Source organism: Nicotiana sylvestris, chromosome 6 (assembly GCF_000393655.2).
Source record: "Nicotiana sylvestris chromosome 6, ASM39365v2, whole genome shotgun sequence".
Lineage (NCBI taxonomy): Eukaryota > Viridiplantae > Streptophyta > Magnoliopsida > Solanales > Solanaceae > Nicotiana > Nicotiana sylvestris.
Genome location: NC_091062.1, coordinates 151,036,340 through 151,057,574, shown reverse-complemented (window position 1 = coordinate 151,057,574; position 21,235 = coordinate 151,036,340). Strand labels below are relative to the sequence as shown.

General features: G+C 41.5%; 1 long non-coding RNA gene across 1 annotated transcript in view; it reads right to left on the bottom strand.

The window, feature by feature from the left end:
• Positions 1–1,797: 1,797 nt before the first annotated feature.
• The window catches only part of LOC138872069 (uncharacterized), a 30,223-nt gene continuing 10,785 nt past the window's right edge, over positions 1,798–21,235 (bottom strand). Inside the window, exon 3 of the long non-coding RNA XR_011400486.1 lies at positions 1,798–2,073. This is a non-coding gene — a long non-coding RNA (uncharacterized lncRNA). The remainder of the gene's footprint in view (positions 2,074–21,235) is intronic.

The window sequence follows — 21,235 nt, the reverse complement described above, 5'->3', positions numbered from 1 at the left end:
TATAACATCGAAATCAACCATGTCTAGAAGCAACGAATCTACACGAGTCTCAAGACCCCCAATCACAACTATACATGAACGATGGACTCGATCTACCATAATAGAATCACCCACCGGCGTAGACACATAAATAGGATCACTCAAAAAATCACTAGGCATGACCAGATACAATGCAAAATAAGAGGACACATATGAGTACGTAGACCCTGGATCAAATAATACTGAAGCATCTTTATCACAAACCAGAACCGTACATATAATAACTGCATCAGAAGCCTTAGCCTCAGGCCTGGCTAGAAGAGCATAACATTAGGGCTGGGCCCCACCACCCTAAATTATATCTCTGGGACGGCCTGCTGCTAGCTGGCCTCTACCTCTAGCAGCCTGAGCTCCACCTCTAGTACCTCTACCTCCACCTCTAGTACTTTTACCCCCACCTCTAGCTGGCTGGGCAGGCTGTGGAACACCGGGTACCTGAACCATGGCATAGGAACCCTGATGCGGAGAATTGTTCGAAGCTCGAGGGCAATACCTAGCAATGTGGCCCATATCACCACAAGTAAAACTAGCCCTTAGCTGTTGGGGCTGATGACCCTGGAAACTCTAAAGCAGCGGTGCACCGATAGGAGCTGGTAGTGCACTGTAGAACTGCTGATCAGAATACTGCACTAAGAACCACGGCCACCTGAAGCACCATGAGAAACCTGAAGTGCTGACTAGAAAGGCCGGAGAAGATGGCCTCTACCATATGAATCCATACCTCCAGACGAGGTACCACTAAATCTGCTTGCATGACGGGGCCTCTTGTCCGACCCATGACCACCTTCCTGTGATAGAACTATCTCCACTCTCTTGGCCAAATTGGCCGCCTCCTGAAAAGTAATCTCACTCCCCAGTTTCCCTAGCCATCTGAAGAAGAATCGGCTGAATAAGTCCATCAATGAACCTCCTCACCCCCTCTCTCTCGGTGGGAAGTATGACAAGAGCATAACGAGCCAAGTCGATAAATCTGGTCTCATACTGGGTAACAGTCATGGAACCCTGTTGAAGACGCTCAAACTGCCTCCGATAAGCCTCTCTTTGAGTGATGGGGAGAAACGTCTCCAAAAATAGCTGAGTAAACTGCTCCCAAGTTAAAGCTGGCGATCCAGATGGTCTATCCTAACAGATATCCCTCCACCAAGTCTTGGTGGATCCAGACAAGCGAAAAGTAGCAAAATCGACCCCATTGGTCTCAACTATCCCCATGTTCTTGAGAACCTCATAACAACTGTCTAGATAATCCTAGGGATCCTCAGTAGATGCACCGCTGAAAGTAGTGAAGAGCTAGGTGAAACACATCCAACCTGCACAACGCTTCCGAAGACGTATCTGATCTATCACCGGTCTGTGCTGTTGTTCGGCTGAAGAAACGATACGTGACCTCACCATTCGCGAAAGGACAAGAGTGGGGGTTTCAATTTAGCACTAAGAGAACAAAATCACATGACAGGAAAGAATGAATGTGAAGTTTTTCCTAACTCTGTAGCCTGTGTGGGATAAATACAAATGTTTCCGTACCGATCCCTCAGACTCTACTAAACTTGTCTATGAACTGTAAGACCCATGTAACCTAGAGCTCTAATACCAACTTTTCACGACCCAGATTTCCCACCCTCGGGAGTCGTGCTGGCGCCTACTAATGTGAGCTAGGCAAGCCAAACCTTTGATCCTATTACTTCATTAACCGATTGTTTCTTTAAAACAAATATAAGGCGATAACATGAAAACAGCGGAACTTTAAATAATTAAGCGGAAGATAACAATTAAATATCTAATATCTGCATCTATTACAACTCTTAAAACCTAAAGCACCCAAAACCTGGTGTCATAGTGTCATAGACAGTCTAAGAGATTACTACATACAAAGTCTGAAGAAAATGACAATACACTGTTTCTGAATAAAAGGAAAATGAAATAGGAAATAGGGATAGATGGAGACGCCAGGGCCTATGGACGCCTGCAGGTCTACCTTGGATATCCGCATGGACTGAAGGTAGCCTCCACACTACAGTCCTAAAGCTGCTCCGGGATCTGAACATAGTACAAAGTGTAATATCAGTACAACCGACCCCATATGCTGGTAAGTGTCTAGCTTAACCCCGGCGAGGTAGTGACAAGGCTAGGACCAGACTACCAAGTAAACCTGTGCAGTTCAAATATATATACAACAGAAAAAAGATACAGAAATAAACAAATAAAGATAGGAGGGGGGAGAAACATGCTTCGGGGAATGACAGGTAAAACAGAATATCAAGAAAATTATAAGGGAATCAAAATCAACCACCAACAAGAATAAAGAAAACAAAGGCAGGTTTCACTTTCTTTTCACATCTTGTTGCAGGCGTGCAACCCGATTCCATTTCCTGTATCTCGTGGCAGGCGTGCCACCCGCTCCCATTTCATTTATCTCATGGTAGGCGTACCACCCACTCCCATTTCATTTATCTTGTGGTAGGCGTACCACCCGCTCCCATTTTATTATATCTTGTGGTAGGCGTACCACCCGCTCCCATTTCATTATATCTTGTGATAGGCGTACCACCCGATCCCATTTTATTATATCTTGTGGTAGGCGTACCACCCGCTCCCATTTCAAGCCAACAATAATCAAAAGGAATCGCCGCAAGGGAACAAGAGCAATATAACAACTTCCCGGCAAGGGAACAATGATATTTCAACAACATCCCGGCAAGGGAATAATAATATCAAACAAACATCCCGTCAAGGGAACAATACTATCAAGACGTACGTCCCGGCAAGGGATCATTAATATCAAATAAACATCCCGACAAGGGAACAATGGTGATAACAACATATGAAGCGCAATAAACCTCAACGGAGTCATAACAATTATAATACAAGACTCACGGGCATGCTTGACACCAACGTATAAATACTCGTCACCATGCCTATACGTCGTACTCCACAATTAACATGTAGCAAATAAGACACACTCCTAATCCCTCATGCTAATTAGACCAAACACTTACCTCGATTTTATGAACAAAATTCACGATTCAACTATAGCTTTACCCCTTGATTCCACCACCAATTCGCTCGTATCTAGTCACAAGTTACTTAATTACGTTAATACGCTAAATGAATCAACCCCAATGCATGAAAATAAATTTTCTAAAGTTTTACCCAAAAAGTCAAAAATCACCCCCGAGCCCACATGGTCAAAACTCGAGGTTCAAACCAAAACCCGATTACCCATTCCCCCACGAACCCAAATATATAATTTATTTTGAAATTAGACCTCAAACTGAGTTCCAAATCCCCAATTTTTTACAAACCTAGGTTCTACCCAAAACACCCAATTTCCCCAATGAAAATCATTGATTTTGAGTTGAAATCATGTTAAAAGATGTTTATGATTGAAGAAAACGAGTTAGAAATCACTTACCAATATTTTGGAGAAGAAAGGTTATTTAAAAAATTGCCTATTATGTTTTTGAGGTTTTGAAAAATGAGAAATAACTAAAAATCCCATCTAAATATACCCCTCTCAGACACCCTGTGCGGACCGCACAAAATTGACTACGGCCGCACAAGCCTTCCTTTGGACTGCAGTGACATGCTTTAGTATTTTGGCCATAACTTTCTCTACAGATGTCCAAATTATGATTTCTTTACCTTTCTGGAAATCGGACAGGAAGGGCTACAACTTTTGTTTTTTTAGTCATTTCAAAATGCCTTGTAGATCAAAAGATATAGGCTTCCGAAGTTGGACTAGTAAAATGTTCTTCACCGCGGACGCACAGAATCTAGTGCGGCCGCACAGGACCTCACCGCGGGCCGCACAAAATCCAGTGCGGCCGCACAGCCCCTCCGCGGCAACATTCCTTTTTGTGCGAACCATACTGGTCTATTCCGAGGCCTTCCACCTCTCTGAACCTGCAACAACTATGTTTTTAAGCCTAAGACATCCCGGAACCTACCCGAAACTCACTCGAGCCCTCGGAACTCCAAAACAAGTGTGCATACTAACTCACATACATCATATGGACCTACTCGTGCGATCACATCATCAAAATAACATGTAAAATTATGAATTAAACCTCAAAACTCAACATTTTCATCAAAAACACTCAAAGTTCATAACTCTTCAACAGGAAGTCCAACTCACGTCAAATAAACTCCGTTTTTCACCAAATTCAGTTATCTTTCAAATACTATAACGAGTTTATACTGGGATCCGGAACCAAAATACGGGCCTGATAACAATGGTTTCAAACATTAGTTCTTTTCTTTATTTCTTAGATAATTTAGTAAAACAATTTCTTTCAAAAATTCATTTCTAAGGTTTGGGACCTTGGAATTCATTTCCGGGTATATGCCCAAGTCCTATATTTTACTACGGACATCCCGGGATTATCGGAACATGGATTCGGGTTCGTTTGCTAAAATGTTGACCAAAGTCAACCATAATAAAATTTTTAACTCTAAAATTTCTATTTCTCATATATTCACATATAAGGCTTTCCGGATAGAGGTCCGAGCCACACGTAAATCAAGGTAGGGTAAAAGGGAGGTTTTTAGGCCTCGGAACACTGAATTCACATGCAACACAAGTGATGACCTTTTGGGTCATCACACCCGAGGGGATTTTGATCAATTTTTCGTGCGGAGTTGGGAACTTATATAATTTGAATTGTTACAAGTATTAGAGTGAATTTTTATTTGTTGCCCATTATTTGAATAGTTTTGGGGCGTTGTGCATCAATTGTAGTCGTTGGAAGGGCTTGGAAGCCGGTTATGGAAATTTCGGAGCGAGGTGAGTCTCTTTTCTAACCTTGTAAGAGAGAATTGTCCCCATAGGAGAGATAATTAAATATGTGATTCTAATTGTGGGTTCTACTTATGCACGAGGTGGCGAGAGTCCGTGCGTAGCTACTATTATGTTTAAGTCCGGATAGTCTAGGACCCAAAAGCATGTTATACTTGGATTATTTGTAATCTTATTGACAGTTTGAATTGCTTAAATCACATCGAATTAGTAAATGAATTTCTAAAAAGATTTAAACTTTATTTTCTTAAATTGTTAAAAGAGAATTAGTTTTCTTTGGATAATTGTTCCCTGATGACTTCTTGATTGACTGTTTGTGTGTGTTTAAATTCTTCAACGGGCCGAACGCCTCGGTAGATCATATTCTTCGATCTTCCTTGGAATATCCATCATCTTGGTCTCGACCTTGTTGAGCTCTCCCTGATCGAAAGTTCCTATTTTGCTGCCTCTTCGATCGTCTCCGACTCCCTAAAAAATAAGAGTACTTGGTGACCTAGATGGTCAGGGTCTTTCCTTACCTTAGCTGAGCCTTCCCGGGGGAAAGGCTACATCTAGTACTGGACCGATGATTTGGACGACACGCCCCGGGTTTTATTTTTCAAGCTTGGAGAAGAGAAGGGAGGTAGTCGCAGCAGTAGAAGGAGCCCTAAACCCTGAGGATCACTCGACCCCGACCGGTCAATCTCCTGTCATTGCTATCTCATGCGTGAAGGGTTGTCCATGCTCCTAATTAAGTCCATCCGGGTCTTCCTTCCATCTTTAAATTAAGGTTCAGACTCAATCGGTTGTCCTCTCCGATTGGCAAACGTCGAAAGAGAAAGCGGAGGAAGGAACTGATTGCATTAGTCTCAGGTCAGGGACATAGCCATGTATTATGAGATTAGGCCGATCAGAGAATGCCAATTATTAATTAATAATAAAAGAGGTATCGAATCTTTGCGTGCACATTTGAAGTCTATTGCCAGTTCTTCCTCCTGAGTTGAGACCGATCATTCAGATAGATGGGGGTAAACTAATGAGCTTAAATAGATGCATCTACGGTTTGCGCCATTCGACCCTCTAGCAGTGCACAATTTAAATATGGTTGGATTGGGTCGTACGACCTCGACATGATTTGCGCATGCTTGTATTGCTTTCCTTGAAACTTATTGAAGTTGTTATTTCCTCTTCCCGGCTTGAGAATATATGTATAAATGGTGAAAAAGGAAATTTTGGGAATTTCACATAAAAGAAAGAATTGTTTACATGTTTCACTCTATTGAATTACAATCCTGTTTATATAAATCCTCGATTCATTATATTTCGGACATATCATTATTGGACCACTAGTAAGTGTCGAAGTCGACCTCTCGTCTCTACTTCTTCGAGATTAGACGGGATACTCATTGTGTATACGTTATTTTCGTACTCATACTACACTTGCTGTGCATTTTTGTTGCACATGCACATGCATCACTAGCGGTCTGGTGGGCGTAGCAGCATGGTTGCTGCGGAGACTTAGGTGAGCTGCACTTCTCGAGATGACCCACAGCCAGTAGAGTCTCTTCCAGATTATTGTATTTATCTTCTGTTCAATTTGTATTCCGGACGGTTGTTGTATTTTATTGCTTCCTAGAAATAGCTCATGCACTTGTGACACCGGATTTCGGGATGACTATGGGGTATTCAGTATTTGCTTCTAAACATTCTTTTATTTACCTTTCTTTTGCAAAGATTATCTTTTACTAGCTGAATTGAAGGAAAAATTTATGTTTTCAAAATTATTAAGATAAGAATTTAATTAAGTATTTTGGTTGGTTTGCCTGACAGTGGTGTCCGGCGCCATCACGACCCTTAGTGGATTTTGGACCGTGACAACATGGTATCAGAGCACTAGGTTCCCTTAGGTCTCACGAGTCATGAGCGAGTCTAGTAGAGTCGTGCTGATTGGTACAGAGACGACTGTACTTATCTTCGAGAGGCTATAGGGCTATTAGGAGCACTTCCCTTCTTGATTCCTCATCGTGCGATTAATTTCCTTGAGACTTATGCCTTTATTTCCTTCCTATCCAATCTTATGTGACGCGAAACGCTTGTTATAAATCGAAAATTGAAGAATTGTATTGGTACTACGGATGTGGTGCGGGATGTTTCTCCCGGTATAGTTGATTAGGCTATTGTCGTCGCCTTATGGAAGGATATCTTGTCATTTCAACTTAGTGGTTGCACCTCTGAGAGCATTGAGTTCATGCACAGGTTGCTTTGATTCACATGAATGATTATCGCAAGTAATGACATGATGGTAGGATGCATGCCCATGTGTCGGGGCAGTGAATGACTTGAAATGAGGTTTGCACAGTGCATGGTTCCAAGATTCAGTATCCTATTTTCAGTGGAGGAAAAACAATTAGCCTATGAATGTCCAGATTTGGGTAGGGGAAGTAACGAGACTTGGTATTTTCAAGCATGGTGGAATTTTCATCTACGATGTAGTGTCGTCATCCTCGATTGTATGTGTTAAGTTTGCTAGTGTTATGGTCTTCTGCAATTTGCCTTTGGGGCATGATATTGTGAAATAATATTGGAGAAATGACTGTTAGATATCGCGGGGTGCGGTGGATTAGGATTGAATCGGTGTTTCTAATGTTGACGGCTCGAGATCGATGATCTTTGGAAAGGTTTAAAGTTAGTAGCGATTTGTGGGTTCAAGTGCTACAAAGGTAAATTTTATTTAAGGCAACAACTGAGCAGCAAAGGATGAGGAAGGACATGTGGGGAGTGTCAGGCGGTGGTTAAAATTTCTAGAATGCTAGGTATAAGAAGCAAAGGTCGAGTAGTCGATTAAAGGGGTGAGTTCCGCCAAAGTGAGAGAGTGGCAGAGTTGCATATGAGCTTTGTGGTAGGATGACTACGCACCTTAAAGCGAGTTTGGAATGATTTGGGAGTTTTAGTGATTGGTGATTGGGGTCCACGGATTTAATTTGAAGTATGGGCTATTATGCGGCAGGAGATTTGATATAACGGGAAGGAGCTGCTTGAAATGAAGAAGGATACAACCTAACTTTGAATTGGAAGGATATTATCGCACATTTAATTGATGTCCATGAGGGGTGAATGGGCTTGTGCAGCTAGGGAATGAGCTCGGACTCAGGATGGGTTATTGATGTCGTAGTGATTGTACCCCATGCAACAACATTGGAAGATGTCGGCACGTAAATTCCACAGGTGGGTTATCTCTAGTGAGCAGATCGGCGGTCACATGGTTGGCAAAGCTTCTGCGGAAGAATTCTATTGTTTATACAACAAAGAGATCGGTCGTGCGAATGTGGTTGATGATTCTGAGTATAAAAAGGGTTTTTAGAAAGATTCTGAGTATTTTGGCGGTTGATTGCGCAAGGTTATGTCAATAAGAGATAAAGAATCCTGGTGAATTCCAAAGTTGTGTAATAGTGGCTTCAGGCTAAGTTGGAGAGTCCCACCGCCTATGGTTGGGTTGCATGGTTAACTACTTGCGTGGTTTCTGGTTGTTAGCATATTGATGGGTTTTTCAGCAACGGGAAAAGAACATAAGTGATAATTTGAACAAAGTAATTATTAAAGGTGTGCTATGGTTGGCCTTATTGGCTCATGCTCAGACTTGGGGAAGGACTCAGGATTTATGCCTTATATAAGTGTGGGTTTCAAGGGAAGTGATTCTGCCGGGTGCTTCGTCGAGGGGGTATGCATGTGCTAGAAGAATCATGGAGTTGATTATATTCGGGGCCAAGTCAGAGCGGGTAGCTCTCAACAACAGTCCTAGTGGATTCAGAGGGGCAAAGTGTGGTGCCTAATGGTTGCAAGCATATAGGTACAGTTAAGAATCAAGCTTTGTAGCAGCTTATGAGAAGAGGCACAGAATGTTTTATGGTGTTTTGACTTGCAGTGTAGCATTTGGGAGGTATGAAATGGTTTGTGGGATTTGAGACAGCATGGTCTCGTGATTCAAGGTCACTCGGGATGAGTGCAGATCGAGTGTTTTATGTGTTGAATGGAGTTATTATTATTTCTGAGGCAATCAAGGATAAATTGGAAGAAGATAGATTGGTTAGCCATAGTTGAATTGGCATATTGGTGGTAGTGATCAGTTCCTTCAGTGTGATCAAGTTATGCAAGGGATTTGTGGCAGTACGTGCGAGGTATGTCGACCGCCGTAATCGATGTTATTCAGGAGTATTCTACTGTTATGGCATGTTATGTGTAGGCGGATCCCAGAAGGGCTATGGTGGCTTAGACCACTACTTAGAGATTTGCATATTCTACGGATATGAGAATTTACCTGTGTGTTGCTATGGTTCTCCTGAAGTGAGTTAAGTGAAAAGTTTTTATATGATGAAGTCTTAATCTATTAGTGGTTCCGGAGTTATGATAAAAATCGTGTTCTATCGTATATTGGCATGTTGGGTGCAGTGAGTGGTATAGAATTTGAAGTGAGGATCAAGGTTGCAGTTCGGTGTTGACAAGGATGTCACGAGCTCAGATGAGAAGGAGAGGAGTCTGGATGTTTAAAGTAAGTTGGTATTGTCCTCAGCGTCACGTGAGATTAGTGTTTTGTGAAAAAGGCTTTGCATCCTAGTTAAGGATTCTTGATCGTTTTTTAGCGTTAGTGCGGCCGGTGGTTTGGATGTACAGACCTGTTATCTGTCACGAAAGGTTGTGGGAGCGTGCCCCACGACAAGGTTGTATAAGTGTGGCATGTAGTCACTTGATTGATTGAAGAGTTAAACCAAGTATGAAGATTGTGGTGATATCGTTAATTTGGGAATTGATGCCTGGAGGGCACTTGATTTATTGGGTTATGGATTGTGGATGATTACTCCGGTTATGATGGTTGTTCTTATGTGTTATGAGAAAAAAAAGAGTTATTATGGACCTTTGGAAAGGTTATTAGCCTAGTTCAGTGCGATCAGAATCAGCTTGAGGTCTGTGGATGGATTTAAATGTGAATATGGGCTCTATATCAGGCCAGATGTGTTCATCTCAATAATGCGCTCCTTACGGAAAAGTAGTCAGGGTGTTATTTCGCTGTCAGTTATTTCATAAAATGATATATTGCGCCGTGTGAGTTGTGAGACGGCTTGGTGAATTGCTTATATGTTGAGGTTCCGCGTAGAGATGATGTTATATGAGCAAAATGGCTCTTGAGATTCAGATCGTATATCGCACCTCCGTTGTGCTTGAGTTTTGTAGCTTATGGCGCTATATGTCCCCTTAGGGATGGTATTATGCACTTAGCGTGCTTCTGACCGATATTCGGTATTTTGTTGTAATGAGCAATTTAGCTCGATGTGCATCTCCTTAGGTAAATTTTATGTGTAGATCGGGTGGCACGCCGCCACGAGTATGTTGTTTGGATCGGGTTGCGTGCCATAACAGTGTGATGTTGAATACAGTTTTCATACTTCATCTTGTGTGTGTTTATTTCCCATTTTTTGAGGAAAGTTCATATTAGTTGCGCGAGTTGAGTAGTCCCTTCTAGAGTTCATTTTCCTTTTGTATCGCGTTCGAATTGGCAGCCTATTGGCACATCGTGGCATCATATGAGACTTTTGGTCATGTCTAGGGTGGCTTGTTTTCTGAACAGTTTGTACTGGGTGAGACGATATCATTAGATTTAGGGTTAGTACAATCTTATTATATGAAGTATATTAATGATCTAAGACCATTACTTGGTTCAGAATGAGGTGATGGTTATGGTCAGGAGTATAGACCCAATGATTTGTTGATTCGACAGTTGGTTATGAATTTCTACACATCTCTTCTGTCGTGGAAGTATTATAAGAGTTAGAGCAAGACCTATATAGGTCATGAGGTTCAATGGGAGTATCAGATTCGTGGAATTTTGATTAATTTGATCAGAGAATGTTATTGTGGTCCTATGAGTAAAGTGGTGCAAGTTGTGAATTCAGCTAAGGTATGCAGTCATGTTTCGGTGCTGCGTGTAGTTATTGATTCAGTGAGCGTATGTTGGAGTAGGCCTGTCAGAGAATTCCGGATGTTGGAATTGCGCTCTAAGGCTTATTTGCTTAAGTGAAAAAAAATATCCTCATATTGATCGAGCTAGGGTGCCCAGCTGAGTTGTGGTAGCACGGGTAGGGGCTCGAGGTGTTAAATAGTGATTTCGGACAACTCTAGCACAGTTCTTAGCACGTTCGAGGACGAACGTATGTTTAAGTGGGAGAGAATGTAACGCCCCAACCGGTCGTTTTGAGCTCTAGCGCATCGTTTAGCAGTTTGAAGTCATGAGCAACTTCATTTCATGTGTTATGACTCGTAGGCATGGTCGAAGTTGAATTCCGAGAAGTTCGGAGTCAAATTGGAAAGAAAATTCTCATTTCAGAAGCCTTAAGATGGAAGAATCGACTAAGATTGGATTTCAGAGTAAAAGACCTCGGAATCGGGATCTAAAGATTCTAGCAGGTTCGTATGGTGATTTCGGACATGGGTGTATTCCCGGATCGGGTTTGGTAAACTGAGAACGTTTTGGCACATATTGTGGAAGTTAGCATTTTTGAGGAATTTCATAAGTCTGGGTTGAAGTGTATTTCAGTGATATTGATGTCTGTTTGGGATTCCGAGTATGGGAATAGCTCCGTATGGTGATTCTGGAGTTGGGAGCGCGATCGGAAGTGAATTCGGAGGTCCGTAGGTCATTTTGAAGTCATTTGGCTAAAGGTAGAAATTTGAAGGTTTTTGAGAAGTTTGACCGAGAGTTTAACTTTTTGATATCGGGGTCAGATTCAATTCTGAAAGTTGGAACAGGTCCGTAATGTCGAATATGACTTGTGTGCAAAATTTGAGGTCAATCGAACGTGATTTGACGGGGTTCGGCACCTAATGTAGAAGTTTGAAATTTCAAAGTTCATAAAGTTTGGATTGGAGTACAATTTATGATTTCGACGTTGTTTGATGTGATTTGAGGCCTCGAGCGAGTTCGTATAATATTTTGGGACATGTTGGTATAATTGGTTAAGGTCCTGAGGGCCTCAGGTGGATTTTGGAAGGTTAACAGAGTGAATTTCGGACCAAAGAGTTGTTGAAATTTTCTGCAGAAAGTTGTTTTGACAGCAACTAGTGCAATCGCGGAGCTGAATTTGGAAGCTTATATCTCGAAATCTATAAGGAATTTGAAAAACATTAAAGTTGTTTTACTTTCATTCTAGTTTCCAGAAAATTAAACCATTCATGATTTGGACATTTTATCAGAAAGTTATGATCGATTGAAGATGGCTGGTGGAGCAGTTTTGACAGAATTTTCTGATGCATGGAGCCGACTTTAGAACCTCATATCTCGGAATATATAAAGAGTTATATTGTATACAACCTATCAAATGAAAGATCTTTGAGTCTAGTTTCTATATCTTCAAACCGTTTGTCATTTTGGATATTTTCACAAGGAGTTATGGGCGTTTTATCAGAAAGTGTACAGTAGGGAAAAATTGTAATAGGATATACAACCTGCACAATGCATGGTACAACTCAATGAAGCCTGGGCAGATTGTTTTAAACACGAGTTTTGGCCAATTTCTTTCATTTGGCTTGGACGATTTTGGAGAGCTCAAGGAGGGATTTTTACCAAGCAACACTAGGTAAGTGATTTCTTCCTATTTTTGTATTAAATATGTGATCTTACATGGATTTAGACATAGAAAATTAGTATAAAATTGGGATTTTTGAGGAAGACCTAGAATTTGGAATTTTGGACTTTTACCTTGAATTTGAGCATGAAAATTAGAGCAAATTGTATATTTGAGTTAGTAAAGCTATGTGTAGAATTTGTCTTCGAGAAATTTCGGAATTCGGGCACGTGGGCCTGAGGGCATTTTGGTCAATTTTTCAAACAGACTTGGGAACTTATATAATTTGAATTGTTACAAGTATTAGAGTGAATTTTTATTGGTTTGCCCGTTATTTCAATAGTTTTTGGGCATTGTGCATCAATTGGAGTCGTTGGAAGGGCTTGGAAGCCGGTTATGAAAATTTTGGAGCGAGGTGAGTCTCCTTTCTATCATTGTAAGAGGGAATTGTCCATATAGGAGAAATAATTAAATATGTGCTTCTAATTGTGGGGGCTACGTACGTACGAGGTGATGAGAGTCTGTGCATAGCTACTATTATGTTTAAGTCCGGGTAGTCTAGGACCCATAAACATGCTATACTTGGATTATTTGTAATCTTATTGACATTTTGAATTGCTTAAATCACATTGAATTAGTAAATGTATTTCTAAAAAGATTTAAACTTCATTTTCTTAAATTGTTCAAAAACTGTGTGTGTTTAAATTCTAGAACGGGCCGAACGCCTCGGTAGATTAAATAGATGCATCTATAGTTCGCACCATTCGACCCTCTGGCAGTGCACAGTTTAAATATTGTTGGATCGGGCCGTACGACCTCAGCATGATTTGCGCATGCTTGTGTTGCTTGCCTTGAAACTTATTGAAGTTGTTACTGCCTCTTCCCGGCTTGAGAATATATGTATAAATGATGAAAAAGGAAATTTTGGGAATTTCACATAAAAGAAAGAATTGTTTACATATTTCACTCTATTGAATTACAATCCTGTTTATATAAATCCTCGATTCATTATATTACAGATATATCATTATTGGACTACTAGTAAGTGTCGAAGTCGACCTTTCGTCTCTACTTCTTCGAGATTAGATGAGATACTCATTGGGTACACGTTGTTTTCGTACTCATATTACACTTGCTGTGCATTTTTGTTGCACAGGCACATGCGTCACTAGTGGCCTCGTGGGCGTAGCAGCATGGTTGATGCGGAGACTTAGGTAAGCTGCACTTCTCGAGACAACCCGCAACCAGTAGAGTCTCTTCCAGATTATTATATTTATCTTCTGTTTAATTTGTATTCCGTACGATTGTTGTATTGTATTGCTTCCTAGAAATAGCTCATGCACTTGTGACACCGGGTTCTGGGATGACTATGGGGTATTCTGTATTTGCTTCTAAACATTCTTTTATTTACCTTTCTTTTGCAAAGATTATCTTTTACTAGCTGGATTGAAGGAAAATTTATGTTTTCAAAATTATTAAGACAAGAATTTAATTAAGTATTTTGGTTGGCTTGCCAGACAGCGGCGTCTGGCGCCATCACGACCCTTAGTGGATTTTGGATCGTGACATTCACTTCCATGTTTCACATAACCAGGAGGTTGATCAACATATACCTATTCTTGTAACTCTCCATGTAGAAATGTTGATTTCACATCTAGTTGATAAATTGGCCATTTATTTTGAGCTGCCAATGCCAACACCAATCTGATGGTATCAAGTCGGACTACCGGAGCAAAGACCTCCTTATAATCCTGTAACGACCCGACCGGTCATTTCGAGCTTTTGCACTTTGATCGCCAGTTCTCGGGCATGACTTGCCCCGTATGATATATTATGACTGATGTAAATAATTGATTTTGGTTTTCACGGAAATCGGTATGAATTTGAAAGAACAGTCTGAGTTGAAAGCTTTGAATTTGAAAGGTTTGACCAAGAGTTAACTTATTTGTATATGAGCTCAGATCGGAATTTTTATGAAAGGTTTGTTGGGTGATTTATGACTTAGGAGTGTGATCGGAATTGGTTTTGGAGGTCCGGAGTAGAAATAGGCTTGAATTGACGAAGTTAGTATTTTGGCGATTTCTGGTTGATAGGTGAGATTTTGATCCGAGGGTCGGAATGGAATTCCGAGAGTTGTTGTAGCTTCGTTATGTCATTTGTGATGTATGTGCAAAATTTCAGGTCATTCGTACGTGGTTTTGTTAGGTTTTTGATCGAAAGCATATTTCAGAAGTTTTTAGAAAACTTAGGCTTGAATTCGATGTGAATTGATGGATTTTGATGTTGTTTGAAGTGTTTTGATGATTGAAACAAATTTGAATAAGGTATTGGGTCATGTTCGTGCTTTTGGTTGAGGTCCCGGTGGCCTCGGGGTGATTTCGGATGGTTGGCGGGGAAATTGGAATTTGTGTTGCAGCTTTAGATTTGCTGCTTCTGGTATTTCCGCATCTGCGGTTTATGGACCGTAGATGCGGCGACGCAGATGCAGGTGTATCATCGCAGAAGCGAAAATGGGTCAGGCAAGCTGGACCGCAGAAGCGGCTAAAGGGATCGCATCTGCGGAAGCACAGATGCGGAAGTGGTTCGCAGATGTGGCTTAGGCCGGTTTAATGAACTCCTCAGAAGTGGATGTGTTGACCGCATATGCGGTACCGCAAAAGCGGATTTTGGACCGTAGATGCGGTCATGTCTGGGCAGAATGTATATATGTCTTCCTTCGCGATTTTTGAAGGGTTTAACCATTTTTGCACTCGGAATTGGGAGCTTTGGCCGATTTTGAAGAGAGGAATCAAAGAGACTTCATTGAGGTAAGGATTTTGGACTTAAAACACATTTATATAGTAGAATTTCATGAATTTAGGGCTGTAACTAATGAGTTTAAAGGGCTAAAAATGGAGGATTAGGGCTTGAGTTTAAGAGGCCTTTAATGGAGGATTTGAGGGGTCATTTGAACTCCGATTTTGATGTTGTTGATATGTATAAACTCGTGGAAGGATAAGGAACCTGTTGATGTAAAAAAATTTGAGTTTTGAGAAGTGGGCCTGGGGCTCAGGTTTTTGGTAATTTCGGGATTTGTGCCTGTTATTGATTGTTTTCCCTTGGGCTTTGTTCCCTTAGCATATTGTGATGCATTCGTTCTGATTTTGGATAGATTCGACGCGCGTGGAGGCCAATTTGAGGGGCAAAGGCGTCGTGAGCTAGAGATTTCGGCGGTTCGAGGTGAGTAATGATTGTAAATGATATCATGAGGGCTTGAAACCCCGGATTCGCACATCGTAGTGCTATATTGAGGTAAGACACGTGCTTGATGATGAGCGTGGGGTCGTTTACTGTATGGGATTGTGACTTGGTCCGTCCCGATTGACGCGTTTACCGCTTTTTTGATTTAAACATATTTGTTATCATCATTATTTGGACTGATTGCTATATTTGGGCTTCGAGCCAACTATTTGAACCCTCCAGGGATTTTTATCACTATTTCCTCACTGTTTTAACCTACTACTTGAACTCAGTCGTATTTTTTTCCACTGTTGTACAACTCAGCCACTTTTACTCAATTTTGAAACTAAAATGATATATTAAATGATGTTTTGAGGCTGAGAACTACTGTTTTTATTAACGCCTGAGGGGCTTATGTGATTTCTGGACTGAGTATGGCCGAGGGCCAGATGTGAGGATACTATGGGATCGGGTTGCGCGCCGCAGCAGTGTTATACTGATATTGATATGAGGCCGAGGGCCTAGATTTGATGCCACGAGATGGCTTGATATTGCGCTTGGGCCGTAAGGGGCCTCTCCCGGAGTCTGCACACCCCCAGTGAGCGCCGTCGACGAGATATATGGATCGGGCTGCACGCCGCAACGATGTTGGTACTGTTCTACATGTTTACTTTACTTCATCTGTCTGCCATTATCTGTTGTTTGTGCTACTTTATGTGATATCTATCTGATCGCCTAACATTTATCTATTAATTGAGTGTTGTGCCCGAAGAGCGAATTTTCATGCTTATCTGCACTATTTGTTTTCATTCATTTGCGTAACAGTTGAAAAAGTCATTTTTAAAAGAGGTTTAAACTGAGCTAAGATGTTTTTCCAAGGATTTCACAGTTTCACTGCTTTTATTCAAAGGGATTTAGACTGCTCTATACAGCATGTTGATGCATTTTTTGTGATTTCTTACTGCTCCATTATTATTTACCTTTATTACTCACTTTACTCCTGCACCTCGTGTGCAGATACATGTATTTTTGTTCACCCGGTAGCGCGTTTTGAGCTGGTCAGAGGCTAAGTTATCGGAGTTTAGTGAGGTGACTGCCGGCGTTCGCAGCACCGCATTTCTTCCTTTTGTTTATTAGTCCTATTTTGTATATTTCAGGCCTTGTAGTTGTATTTATACTCTAATAGATGCTCGTGACTTGTGACACCCCGGTTTGGGCTATGTCGGGTTGTACTTCCACTAATCATTATCATTTAATCACATTTAAACTGCTTATGAACTGTTTAACCGCTTTAAATAGGATGTATTGGGTTTAGTTGGCTGGCCTTGTCTTCACGAGAGGCGCCATCACGACCGTATCGGGGATTGGGTCGTGACAAATGGTATCAAAGCCTAGGTTACATAGGTCTCACGAGTCATGAGCAGGTTTAGTAGAGTCTCGTGGATGGGTACGGAGACGTCTGTATTTATCCTCGAGAGGCTGCAGAACCTTTAGGAAAAACTTCACATTCTTGAATTCATATCATGCGTCCTTGATCCATCTTTTCCTTCCACGCGTTTGCATGCGCGCATGAGCGCTCAGTATCAGATGTGCCTTGATGGCTTGTGATTTCCTGATCGAGGGGCGAGATGTGATCTTTGTGAGTTTAATGTTGGGCCAGTCTGGAGAACTTGAGGCCGGATCTTTGCATATGGCTTGAGCACCGAGGTGTTGATTATGTGAGCAAGTGTGTTGCACTTATATGTTCAGTATTGTCCCTATTAGTGGAAGTAACGGCTGGATAACAGTGTGGTAGGTATGTGTGGTAGGTATGTTAGTACTGCGAGATGTATCTATACGACTTGGAAGTAACGAAGAAGGCCTGCTGGAGGATAGAAGAACTATTAGGTGCTCGAATTCCATCTTGATTCGAAGTATCGCCCTGAGTTATGGGCGCGTGAAGGATCTTTTCATGTTTTCCACTTGAGAGTGAAGTAAATTTTATGTTGCGGTATGAGTTCAGACTCAGGAAGACCAAGCGACTGTGTAATGTGTATGACGGTGGAAGGTATAAAGAAATGTTAGATTGAAGCGAAGCAGGTGGGTTATCTCCTAGGGAGTGTTCTGAAGTGGTGTGATCCTTACGTGTATGTTAGAAGATCTCATGTGTAAGTGAATAGTGCGTGTTGAAATTTGAAATTTTGGGTCACTTAAGAGAGTGGGCTTAACTGTTGCGGGGATGAATATGAGATTTGCAGAAGATTTAAAATACTAGATGACCTGTGTTTTCACAAGATTACAAAAGGATTTGAGCTTAATCTCACTATGGTATTGTGACATCAATAGAGTATAAGTGTTATGGGTTATCGAGTGTATTTTGATCTATGGCTCCGAGCCAAGTGGGGGAGTCTACTGTGAGTAGTTGGTTGCACGGTTAGGCGCTATGTTGGTTCCATTGAGGCATGCGGGCGAATTAGTTATGGCTTGCGGAAATTGAGACCGAGGATAACTCGAGTAGAGGAAATTTTTTGACAAAGGTTATATTATGCTTCATAGAGTAAGAAAAATCATGGGATGTCTTAAGTTGTTGCTGGTAAAGAATGCTCGGTGCGTAGAGCAGGAAGTTTCTTGGATATGTTGGGATGAGTATTTCATTCTACGGTGTCAGAGTGCTAATGAGGCACGGGTGGTTCTGTTCGTTTGATCAGGCTAATTGTAGTTTGATTAGAGTGAGTGACTCTCGAGAATGGTTCTAATGTGTTCGAGGTTCTACATGTAATAATTGGGTATCTTAAAGTTGTATACGGGGTTAGAAACTGTGTTTTCATGGAAGAGGTCAAGACTTGTGATATTTTTATATTGAATATAGGACTCTATGTATCAGTATCAGAAAAGCAAAGGTAACAGATTTAGATTCGCAGGAAGTTCCTCAAAGTAAAGTATTCTGGAATGTGGTGTTTCTGGGAGTAATTGAGTGAGTATTCAGCGGCTTATAGGTCTTAGACAGTGTGATCTTGTGCTTGGGTCTCATGTGGTGAGCCTGGGTTGAGGAATTGTGGTACTACAGCAAGAGAGAATATCAAGTTGAAAATGAATCAGAAGGAAATTTAGATAGATGGAATAGTTTGATAGTAGACCGAATCGGTATGGTAAGGATATAATTAATTCCTTGTGTGTGTTCGAGGTAATGAGTTCTTTCACGTATTTTGCGGAGATGCTCTTAGGTTTTGATGGCTTGCTTAGCTTGATCGAGTTAGAAGGATTCAGTCCTGACATGTCTGATTTGTGCAATGGGAACTCGGAGAGTTCTTGATGGTTTTTACCACGGTTTGGAGATGTATATTTTCTATGGGCATGCGGAGCAGGGGATGTATAGTGATTTTTCTTCTAGATTGGGACCAATGGAAAGTTCTTGACCAATTGAGTACGTAGATGTTTGTGGCTCAGAAAGAAGATGAGTTCTCATGTTATCCTGAGATGGTATGGTATATGCGGTAGGTTGTGAAGGATTGACAATTGTGTGTGGAAGGTTACGGTTCAATTCTGAACGGAAAGTCATGAATTCTTAAGCACCACGGGCAGTTTCAGATGATTAAGGAAGTGGTAGTGCTAATTGGGGTGATTTGACGAGGATATATGTTTCAGAAAAGACAATGTGATTAAGTTGATGGTACTTTGGTAGTATTGCGGCACTTTCTTGTTAGATCGACTGGTGATATTCGAGTTTTCTTGGGGCACAGGGAAATATTTGAGTATCTATAGAGGAATGATTGGGTATTTGAGGCGTAGCATGTATTCGGACGGCGAAATTGGGATCGGATATGGTGATTCATGGGCCGTGTGAAGTTGGAGACGGAAGTTCTCATATTCAGGCTATGTTGTGGTTGTGGATCGTGTGTATCGGCACTGTTTAGCGACTATTGGGATTTGGAGGCTCGAGTAGATCTTTCTTTGTTGGTATGTTAGATGTTGGATGTGATGTGGGAGTTCAGATTGGTTGTCTCAGTGTTGGGTTATTCTGGACTATTACGCTATGGGCTATGCCGAAAATGCCACGGGTTGAGTGGTGAGGTGTGGCATATTATGTTCTAGTAGGGTGGTTTATATTTCAAAGACCTAGCGAACGGCTGGGAAGGATTGCCTTTCTTAACTGAGCCTTCGTGATGGATGTCAGTGTAGAGGATTCTACCACTGATTCAGTTCCGGTGTTGAGGAACTCTCCGGATGTGTTCCTTGTGGCCAGGCATGTCGCCGGGCAGGGTTGTTGAATTCGGTATTGATTTGGCGCCGGGTACCATATCGTATGGCTCCCGCAGGAGTTATAGTAGTGGAAGGAGCAACTTCAGGCTTCTTTGATAAGGAGTTCGTTGGCAGGCCAATGTGGATGCGTGTTCTAGCTGAGTCGGCTTAGTTGGCCCCAAGCTATATTGTTGAGGGATAGGTTGATTCGACCGTTATTGAGCTTACTAGTGATCTGGGAGATCTATGAGTTGCCTTTCTGTGTTGTGAGACGTTATGATTTGTTGGTTATGGGCACATATGGTGCGGTTCTATTGGGATTCATAGTGGAAGTCGAGCGGAAAAAGTAATTAGGTATTGCTCGGTGGATGGCGTATCGGTTATGTCGTATCGGGTCTGCGTGGTATGTGTTCCTTGTTTCACTGTAGGTGTAGTGATTTTCTTTGGTTCCAAACATCAAATTGTGCGCGGTTGTCAATTTCGAGCACAGTGACTTGAGGTGTTTCATATGGAACAGTGTTTGGATAGGATCTCGCATTTTTGTTGCGAAGCTAGGTGGAGATATAACCTTGCGAGTTAGATTCGAGTGTTCTATTTCTATGATGTGAGACGGGTCCTCAGTCTTGTGTTGTGGTGGTATGGGTGAGCTTGATGTACATCTCCTTCATTGAGTCATTTTCATGATTGAGTATGTTAGGACCGTTGCTTATTGGCGCGCGTATTATGTGAGTTGTGGCTTAGGCCTCTATTGATGCATCATGTCACCAGAGTGATGTGTTGGATTAAAGGAAATCGTTGGTATCATTAATGAATACGAACGGATTCGATTTCAGCATGTTGGGAGGATAATGTCGAGGTTCGGCTCAGAAATTTGACATGGTATTTGCCAAAGGAGAAGTGGCTACATGAATAGTCGATCTCAGAAATGGTTATGGTTCAGTGCGTATTTCATTTATCGTTGGCAGTATATGAAAGTGTTGGAATGAGACTTTGGTTGATAAGAGGTTTTCTACCAGTATTCGGTTATTGTGGGTAGCTGTTGTGAATAGAAGTTATCGCTACGAGTGTTTGAGTTATGTGGTATATTATGGGATTGCTCCCGAGGTTGCAGGCATGGGTTATTATAGCTGGTTCGGGTCTATTCAGAATATAGGTGTGAGGTTTTGATCGTATTGATGGTTTCGGAAGTGGAAATGTGGTTCTATGGCTTATGGGCCAAATTAGATTGTGCTATTTCAGTTGCAATGTGTTATCGAACCTATATGAGATAGGGTGATGTGGGATCACCCCCGGATATATGCATGGTAAAGTTATTCAACTATGGGTTGGCTTTTATAACAACTCTCGGTACGTTCGAGGACGAACGTGTGTTTAA